Consider the following 10,643-nt stretch of genomic DNA (forward strand, 5'->3'; position numbering starts at 1 on the left):
AATGTTAAGGGCTAAATTTCTGGAAGTCAAGAAAGTTGATGCTTGTGTAGCTTGTTTACCGGTATTTATATTCACCGTGGGGCTTGAATTGATGATACTCCCGATCATGTGAAACTCAGAAAACATGGATACTGTAAACAAACATTGGTACCTACTCAAAATGTTAGACATTTTTAAACATAAAGGTATTTGTTTAATGCATGCAGTTCCAGAATGTGAATTTATGCATTTATTCTTGAGATATACCATTTCATTGAGAATAATAATTGTCCTGTACTAATCTCATTTTTGGTTCTGAATTTTTATGACCACATGTATTCCTCTTATTGCATTTGATTTCATCAATAAAGGAACAGCTTCATGTTTAAAAGATGTTTGAAATGTGATGATTTCATAACAATGGCATTCAACTAAGGATCACTCAGAAGAAATCAAATTTAGAAATTATCTAATGATTTATATTTTTCTTTCAAGACATGAAAACAAATACATCTAGAATTTCACTGTTAAGATGAGATATTTATTATTGCTTATAGTCTTCAAAATTTGCATGCTGACTGGAATGAGACGAAATCTTAGTTTTGATTTGCATTTCTCTAATGGCTAGAGATGTTGATCAGCTTTTTATATATTTGTTGATTAATTGTATTTCTTTTTTGTAAAGTGTTCAGTCCCTTTGCCCATTTACTAATTGGATTATTCGCTTTTATGGTGTTTTTTTAGTTCTCTTTATGTCCCGGAGATTAATGCTCTGAGGCACATGTCGTGAAGACAGTCTTTCATGCAATAGTATCTCTTTTCACTTTATATTTTCCTTTGTTGAAAAGAAGCTTTTTAGTTTGAATCCATACCATTTATTGATTCTTGATTTTACTTCTTATACTTTAGGAGTCTTGTAAGGAAATCAGTTCCTAAGCCTACCTGGCAAAGATTTAGGGCAACTTTTTCTTCTATTAGACATAGGGTCTCTGTTCTAGTTCCTAAGTCTTTGATCCACTTTGAGTTGAATTTTGTGCAGAGTGAGATATAGGGGTTTACATATGCAATTCCAGTTTTCCCAGCACCATTTGTTGAAGAGGCTTTCTTTTCTCCAATGAATGTTTTTGGTGCCTTTGTCTAGTACAAGTTAACTGTATATGTTATCATGGCTCTCTAGTACAGTTTAAGGTCTAGTATTGTGGTGCCTCCTATGTAGTTCACTTTTCTTGCTAAGGATTGCTTTGTCTACTCTGGGTCTCTAATTTTCCCAAATGAATTTCACAATTGTTTTTTTTTCTATTTATATAAGAAATGTCATTTGGATTTTAATAGAAAGTGCATTAAATCTGTGTAATGCTTTTGGTAGTGTGGCCATTTTGACAATATTAATTCTGCCTACCCCAAATCATGGGAGTTATTTTCATCTTCTAAGGTCCTTTTCAATTTTTTTTTTCTGTAGCATAAGGATGTCTTCATTTTTTTTTTCTTTAGCGTTCTATAGTTTTAATTGTAGAGGTCTTGGCAAGGATGTGGGGGAAAAGATACACTCATATATTGCTGGTGGGACTGCAAATTTGTGCAACCATTATGGAAAGCAGTATGGAGATTTCTCAGAAAACTTGGAGTGGAAACACCATTTGACCCAATTATCCCATTCCTTGGTTTATACCCAAAGGACTTAAAATTAGCATACTACAGTGACACAGCCACATCAATGTTGATAGCAACTCAATTCACAATAGCCAAACTATGGAACCTAGATGCCCTTCTACAGATGGATGAAGAAAATGTGGTAGGAATGATTGTGGTATGAGTTAGACATTATTACCCTAAGTACACATTTGAGGATATGAAAGGTATGAAAATATTTTATGTACAGTGACTAGAAAAATTGTGTTTCATATGTGCAATATGAAATGCATTCTGCCATCATGTATAACAAAGTAGAATAATTAATGGAAAAAAAGAAAATGTGTATATACACAATGGAATATTACTCAGCCTTAGAGCAATGAAATGATATCATTTGCAGGTAAATGGATGGAACTGCAGAATATCACACTAAGCTAAATAAGCGAATCCAAAAAACCAAAGGCTGAAGGTTTTCTCTGACATGTGAATGCTAACTCACAATAGGGAGGTGGGGGCTAGTGAAGAATAGATGTACTTTAAGTTACACAGAGGGAAGGGAAGGGAAGGGAGTGGATATGGTGTAAGAAGGGTAATAGGATATAATTACTGTATTACATATATGATTACATGAATATTACAATACTAGCAGAAGAGTGAGAAGTTGTACTCCATTTATGTAGGATGTATCATAATTTATTCTATTGTCATGTGTACCAATTAGAGCATTTTAAAAAAGATGAGACATTTGAGAGTATTATGGTTGCTTTATAAATTTGGTGAAAACATTTAAGATCTCAGACAAATTTACTTGTTATTGTGATTATGATAAGGAGGCCCATTTTGGTGGGCTCTGACATAATGGTAAAAGCAATTTTCTTGCTAAATTAAGAAATCCATTATCAGACATGAACTTGGAATAAGCATTTCTGAAAACATAGCTCATAACTGCATCCAAATAAACTGCAATAGTCAACCCATGAAATTAATATATGTGAAATAAAGTGATTAAAGTATTAAAAATACCTCAGCACAGCCGAACTGTGTTTTTTATTCTTGTTGTTTTTATCAGATTTTTCAAATATTTGAGACTTAAAAACTTTGTAAATCCTCTTTGAAAATAGTATCAAATATTTTGGAAATGAGCCTGGCAATTCATTATTGCATTTTGCCTAAAACCAGTTGGAAATCTTAAAATATCCAATCAGTTGAAATGTTTAAAAGGTTGTCTTTTGAATCTTTTTAGCAAATTGGATTATTGAACTCTAAACTTACAAACAAAATCTTTACTTACGAAAATCAAGGGACCAATTCAATAAATGAATGATGTGTACATAGGCTTTCTAGTCTTAATTTGGAACTTCTGAAATCGTTGTTTGGAATCTTGATTGTGAAAAAACCTGTAATGGACAATTATTTTTAATTAGAAAGTTATAGATTCTGTGCTCTGGCCTTTGTTATTTTGTGCTGTGATAGTAACATATCACAGAAACTTATATTTTACAGTTCAGGAAGCTGAGAGTCCAAAATCCATGAGACAGCATTTGGTGATAACTTTCTTGCTGGGTCATCCCATGGCAGAGGGTATAGAAGGGTAAGGGGGCACTAACTTACCCTGTTATGAAATCCTATTCCCACCATAACAGCATAATCCAATTATGAGGGCAGAGCCTCATCACCTCAACAAACTTACCTCGTAATATTCTTTCAGTGACATTAAATTTCAACGTGAGTTTTGAAAGGACACAGAATCAAATCATAGCAGCCTTATTGACATGAAATAAAGATTATAGTTTTATATCATCTAAATTTGGCCCTACTGTAAAAAGAATCATAAACAGAGATTACATGTTAGCACAATTTACATGGTGAAAACATTAGATGAAGAGAGGCATTTTGAAGGGAAGGGAGACAGATAAAAATACTTGGTTAAATTATTTTTAAATAAAAATTTAAATATAAGATATTCTTTACAATAATTCTCACCGAGTAGAAAGATTGTATTCTGGATTGAATATATAATATTCAAGAGAGAAATTCAATATAGGCAAATATTAATTATATAATTTAACTATTACCAGGATTGTGGAAAATGCACTGAAAATTTTAAATGAGATCTTCTTTAAAAAATATATTCTTCAGAAAAATATCTCTGACATATGAGATTAAGGAATGCATGAGGTTAAGAATCTGATTAAAGAACATGGATTACGCAAAGAGTAATCATTCTTCCTCCAAGAGTTTATAACCAATATAAAGATTTTATCTTTTTAAAAGACACTTGTTATGTATAAGAACTTGTGGAATTTTAATTTGCATAAAATATTTTATTTAAAATGAGTTTTTGACTAGAACCATTGTAGTAATAAAACCATTTCTTGTTTTAAATGGAACTAACTGTTGTTTTACTAGAGTCATTAGTTTTTAAGGGTACCATTGTATAGGCATACCGAGAAAATAAAGCTAAGCATCAGCCCATATAAAATGTTGCAATAATGTTTAATTTTATTGTGGACTACTTTTTGTGCCCCCCCCTCTTTTTTTTACTCTCAAAATGTTTCAGTTTAAATATTAAATTATATAGTCAAACATAAAATTCAGACACAGTAATAGTAATCTAAGTTTTTCAGAGGTTGTTTAATACCAAAACACAACACCAAAAAAAAAAAAAAAAAAAATCTTTCAGACATCTATTGAGAGTACCTTATGGAAGGCCCACAAGGCTTGAAATCTTGATGTTGCTAGAGGTGCACATGAGTCACTGCGAAAAGGTTAAAGTATTCACAGTATCAGCCACTTTATGGGGGAGAATATTTAATAGTTATTGTACAAATCTGATAGACTCAAATGACACCTGTCTACTAATTGCAAATAGTATGTATTTTGAATTCATTACAGCATCTTGATATTGCTGAAAGCTCAGTCCTTGTCCCAGATGCCAGTCTAATAAGGAGGACATGGTTTTGAGAAAATAGAAAAAGAAGGCTTTTTGCTTGGCTAACAAAAGAGAAACATAGGAAGCTTCTGTCCCAAAGGCTGTGATTCTGCCTGTCAGCAGGAACAGGGGGCATATAAAGAGGTGATTCAAAGGCTACATTCTACATGTTCTCTGTCTAAAGTTGTAATTCACTTGTTAATTTAGGAGAGAGTCATTTCTGAGATCATCTGGTACCATCTCCAAAGTCTGGATTATTTCCTTCCTTTGGAGGGTGTGAACTCTAGTTAGAGGTAAATCTGCCTGAAATGGGGAAAAAAAAGATAATCCTATTCCCCCTGAAATTAGGGAGGAGCAGTGAGAGAAGTAGAGAAAAAAAATATATTGTAAGGGTCCGGCTGAGCGTCGGAGAAAGAGACCACACAAGAGACTGGCTCCATGCAATTGGCAAAAGTGGATTTATTGGGGATCCATTCCAGCGCGCTGGGGCTCTGTGCTCACTCAGGAAGATAGAGCAGCCCAGAGCCCAGAGCAGAGGTCAAGCAGAGCTTAAGTACACTTTTTAGAGAAGGCGGGGGGCTTTGCATACATCAGAACAAATCATCATGAGGCGTGGGAAAATTGAACAACAACTCTGAGACAGGATTAGTACATTCATTGGCGGGAACAGTCTGGGCAGGGGTTATTGGTCACTCCTAACGGGGTACACATTTAAACTGATAGGTTTTGGGACCTGGATGCTTACGTGCCAAGCTACTTGGAGTCCTTAGCTATTAAACAACCAGGGAATCAATGGAGATATTTACTGGGCAGTTCCAGCATTGTCCTAACAACTACAGAGATTACAGGTTCCGGGGGTAGCAGAGGATTTGTAACAATACCTTGTCTTTTACTTTTTAGCCCAGGCCTTGTAATTTAGAAGCTTTACAATGCCCAGTCTTTTACACTTTAACTCAAGCTTTTCAGCTTAGAATCAGCTTAGAAATTTTACCTTTACATTATATCTATTTGAAAAATGAGTTACAGGGACAGAGCAGCAAGAGCTCTATTCAAAACAAAAGGTGGACCACTGTTACATTGACACCAGATGTGTGTAGCACTATTACAATGTAATGTGTGAAAGCATTCAATATGGACAAGACTGCTATTAACAAGGAAATGCTGCACCAATGTGCATGTGCCCATACACAAACACACACACACACACACACACACACACACACACACACACACACACTAGTAATTAAGAATACAAAGCAATGGTAAACCATTTATTCCACAAGTATTTGATGAGTACAAACCGTATGCCAGGCACATTTTTGAATATTTTGTATTTGTTCAAAAAATGACAATTTCCAAAAATCATACCATAGGGTAAGATATAAAATTTTAACATATGGAGTGCGGCTGCACTTGAAATTGCATCCGGGTTTATTTTGAGAATGACTCCTAAGTCTTAACTGGCCACATGTGTGACGCATTTTATTTTGTTTATTGATATTAAAAAGCCTACATGTTAAATACCTGAAGTAAATTTAATAATCTCTTTTAAAGATACAGGTATTTGGCAGAAATGCAAGACCACTTTTACAAAGAAGAGAGGTGAAACTGTTATTTTCATATTGTAGCCCCTAAATCTATAATTATTGAATAAAGGAGTTTTGAAGACTTTTGAAAGACACTAGGAAAAAAAGCAGATGAGCAATACACTAGAGCCTGGGTCTCTGACCTGTTACCAAAAACCTTGGGCCTTGTGCCTGATGGCCATGCAACAATGAGGAGAAGGTTTTGAGATCAAGGTAAAAGGAGGTTTATTGCTTTTCCAGCAAAGGGGAAACACAAAGGACTCCTTTGTCAGAAGCTTTGATTCTTCCCGTGAGGAAAAATGGGTGGTTTTTAAGGAAGCTATTGAAAGGCTCCACTCCAGATGTGCCCTGCCAGGGGGTCCCAAGTGTGTTATGATTAAGTAGTTTATTTGGGAGATCATCACTTCCTAGTTCTTCTGGTGACTTCTCCTTCCTGTGGAGAACAGATAACTCAAGGCAATCTTGTTCCCTGCCCCCAGGTTAGGGAGGGAGACAGGGAGAAGGGGGAAAGAAAAACATTTCCCCTTTTAAAATAAGCCGCCAGGGTTATATTCAAAAGGTAAAGTGGACCACTCTTATAACCCCAGTGCTTTCACCAATCAACTTTACCATCCAAATTGATTGGTAAAGTGTGTTCATGTCCAGCTGCATATTTCTGGAAAAAAAAAAAAAGTAGTTTTCGTTTTCATCAGGTCTTGACCCCCAAATTGTCAAGTTCCATAGACAGAGTAACTGCCTGGATCCTTCATCCACTTAGGGTGCATATGACCACTCTTTAAGGAGTCAGTACTTTATGACTGAATTGACTGAGAACCCTAGAAATGAGTGGACCTAGAACAACTCCTCATTTGCCTTTTAGTCTTTTATGTACCCAGAGTGATTATTTGAACTGGGCACTATCTTTGGTTGTAAAAGGCACTTCAGCTATTTTCGATAGCATTCTTTTCCCAACCCATCTCCAACTCTTTCCTTGTTTCCCCTTCCCTTGCCTAGCCCTCACCTGTCCTAAACTCGCCAGTGATACCCAGACCCACTGAAGTGATACCCATATATCATTGAAGATTTTCAATGAAAAAGAACTTAGGTCAAACTGTGCACACCTCACATGGAGATGGACAGCCAGAATATACCTCCCACACCGGGCCCTCTGGAGCACAGTGTAGAAAAGCCACCGCTTCCTCCGCAGGTGAGCAGCCTCACATTGAAAATTACAGAGTGGTGAAAACCACCAGCAAGGGAACCTTCACGAAAACAACCTAGTGGTCACATCCTCACAGGTAAAGAAGTGGCAATAAAGATCATTGACAAAAGATTCCTGAAGCCAGAAGTTCTACAAAAGCTATTCGGAGAGGTCAGAATCCTATAGATGTTAAATCACCCAATATCGTGAAGCTCTTTGAAGTTATTGACACCAAAAAGCACTCTGACTCATACTGGAGTACTCCTGTGGCGGTGAAATTTTGGACTATCTGGCTGAGAAAGGAAGACTGTAAGAAGAGGAGGCAAGAACTAAATTCTGGCAGATCATGTTGCAGTCCAATATTGTCACCAAACGCAGGTCGCCCACTGAGACCTGAAGGAGGAAAATCTGTAATTAGATGCACAGATGAACATCAAGCTACTGACTTTCAACTCAGTAATGAGTTTACACTTGGGTATAAACTCAACATGTTTTATGGCAGTCCTCCCTACGCAGCCCCAGAGCTCTTCCAGCACATGAAGTACAATGGTCCAGAAGTTGATGTGTGGAGTCTTGGCGTGGTTCTATACACCCTAGTCACCGGGTTGCATTCTTTTGTTGGGGGCAATGTGAGAGAAATTAGAGACAGGGTGCTACAAGGTAGATACCGAATCCCTCTGTACATGTCAACAGAATGTGAAAATCTGCTGAAACGCTTGCTGGTGCTCAATCCAACTAAGCGAAGCACCCTGGCCGAAATTATGGGAGACAGGTGGATCAACAGAGGCCATGATGTCCTCCAACCCTTTGTTGGTCCAGAGGTGGCCATCTCCCACAGAAACATCTCATTGGCTAAGGTGCAGCCAAGCAGGGTCCTCAGAAAGAGCACCAGCTGGCCTCCTCACCTCAAAGTGCAGCGAAGCATTTCCACTCAGAAGCAGACACAGTCCCTGGACCATGCTGGAACTGGGCCATATCCGACCAGCACTGCCCAGAGTCACCTCAGAGAACATCAAATGGCCTCCCAGAAATCCGGTGGCAGTGCTGTGAGAGGAAAGGGAATTTCTCCAGCCAGGCCCATACCTGGGATCACCATCAGTCCCAAGGAGCTGGAGACTCCTGAATTCAAGAAAATGCCTGCTGCCTACAAGAGCAGCACACCATCTAGAGGGAGGACACTGTGGAGTAAGTGCATTTGCCACAAAACAACCAAAGCAGACACACGTTCAGTTAGCCGGAATGGTCAGAACAACAGCACCTTCCCTGCTCAGAGCTCTCCAGCGACTTCAACCCACAGTGTCCCAAGTACCTCCACCCGGGGCTGCATCTGCTTCCCCAGAGCCAGTGCCCTTCATCGAATGTTCCACCGCCAGCTCCGGGAATGCCAAACTGCAACACACGAAGGTCCTCTTGCCTCACCCAGCTACTTCCATCCAGCTGAAGCATTGCCCCAGACTCAAAGAAGAGGCACCACTTGTGGTTTTACTAAGTTAACATCTAAATTCACAAGAAGGCCTCCAGCTGAGTCTGAGAAGACCCTGAGATATAAGGGCTCAAGTCATCATGTCTCTGCTGAGCAGAGAAAGGAGAACCAACAAGCAAAACCTCGCTCCCTGCACTTCACCTGGAGCATGAAAATCACTAGTGCCATGGATCCTAGTGACATCATGAGGGAAATCCACAAGGTGCTAGATGCCAACAACTGACAGTACATACACAAGACGCCCTTTCTGCTCTTCTGCATCCATGGAGATGGGTACACCGAGAAAGTGGTGCAGTGGGAGATGGAGGTATGTAAACTTCCCAGACCGTCTCTGAACGGGGTCCACTTCAAGCCTATATCTGAGAAATCAAAGGCATTCAAAAATATGGCTTCCAAAATTGCCAGTGAGCTCCAACTGGATCCCAGTCATTGGGATGTAAATGAAGCAACAACTTGAAGTGTTTTCCTCAACACTGATGGACATATAGAATAACATTTAGGCAATTGTTGGGAGCAGTGACTAAATTAGGGTTTTCTCTAATTGTCCCGGGAGGTGATGCCCCTCGTGGGAATGCTTGATGCAAGGCGCTGGTTAAGACTGCCCAGTTATTTGGGTGAAGACCTGTTCCACCTGTACCACTCAGGCTTACACAGAACCTCTGAACAGATGGTCCCCATAGCAACTGGACAGTCTCCACAGGTGCTTTCCCAGTGAGAGTTCCCAAGACAACCTTTGGCTTTGTCACAGAACATTTCGAAAACATCAATCTGCTGCTTCAAACAGGCATTGTCATTTCCATCTTCCATCTTCTACATCATGACCTGAAAATCTGAGGAGAAGAACACCACGCCTGGGAGTGGAAGCTGGTCTTTACTATCAATGCCCTAAAGTTATGGGATGCCGAAAAAGAAAACAAGAAAGCTGCATTTGAGACATGCAAATTGGTAACAGTACAGTGCTCCATCAATGGCTTTCATTTTAGAGGTAATTCATCTCCTTTAACATGCTCTCCACTTAATGTTGCCAAGGCAGGCATTGCCTCTGTCACACAATATTTCAAGAACTGTAATCCAGTTGCTGCTTCAGACAGTCATTGTTGTTTCCATCTTCTACATCATGACAGTAAAATCTGAGGAAAAGAACACCACGACTGGGAGTGGAAGCTGGTCTCTACTACAAATGTCCTAATGTCATGAGACACTGAAAAGAAAAAAAGAAAAAAAAGACCCAATTGAGATGTGCAAATTCCTAACAGTTCAGTGCGCAATAAATGGCTTTCAGTTCAGAGGTAATCCATCTCTCCTAACATGCTCTCTATTTAATGTTCCCAAGACATCCATTACCTTTGTCACAGAACATTTCAAGAACCCTAATCCCATTGCTGCTTCAGACAGGCATTATCTTTTTCTTCTTTCATCTTCTACAACATGACAATAAAATATGAGGAAAAAACATCATGCTTGGGTGTGCAAGCTGGCCTGTACTGTGAATGCCCTAAACTCATGGGACCCTGAAAAAAAAAGAATGATCTATTTGAGACCTACAAATACGTAACAGTTCAGTGCTCCATTAGTGGCTTTCTTTTCAGAGATAATCTGTCTTTCCTAACATCCTCTCCATTTAATGTTCCCAAGACAGCCATTGCCTCTCTCACAGAACCTTTCAGAAACCTAAAGCAGTTGCTGCTTCAGAGAGCCATTGTTGTTTCCATCTTCCATCTTCTACATCATGACACTAAAATGAGGAAAAGAACACCACGAATGGAAGTGGAAGCTTCCCATACTATGAATCCCTTAAAGTTATATGTCGAAAAAGAAAGAAAGGCCCATTTGAGACATGCAAATTCCTAA

At 38.7% G+C, this 10,643-nt stretch overlaps 1 pseudogene across 1 annotated transcript; it reads left to right on the forward strand.

Moving 5' to 3' along the window:
• The first annotated feature begins 7,197 nt into the window (after window positions 1–7,197).
• On the forward strand, window positions 7,198–9,249 carry LOC308655533 (MAP/microtubule affinity-regulating kinase 3-like; annotated as a pseudogene). The gene has a single exon. The product of its transcript is annotated as an MAP/microtubule affinity-regulating kinase 3-like (transcript).
• Window positions 9,250–10,643: the final 1,394 nt, after the last annotated feature.

The sequence above is a fragment of the Spermophilus citellus genome (assembly GCF_964194105.1).
Source record: "Spermophilus citellus genome assembly, chromosome: 9".
NCBI classification, from domain to species: domain Eukaryota; kingdom Metazoa; phylum Chordata; class Mammalia; order Rodentia; family Sciuridae; genus Spermophilus; species Spermophilus citellus.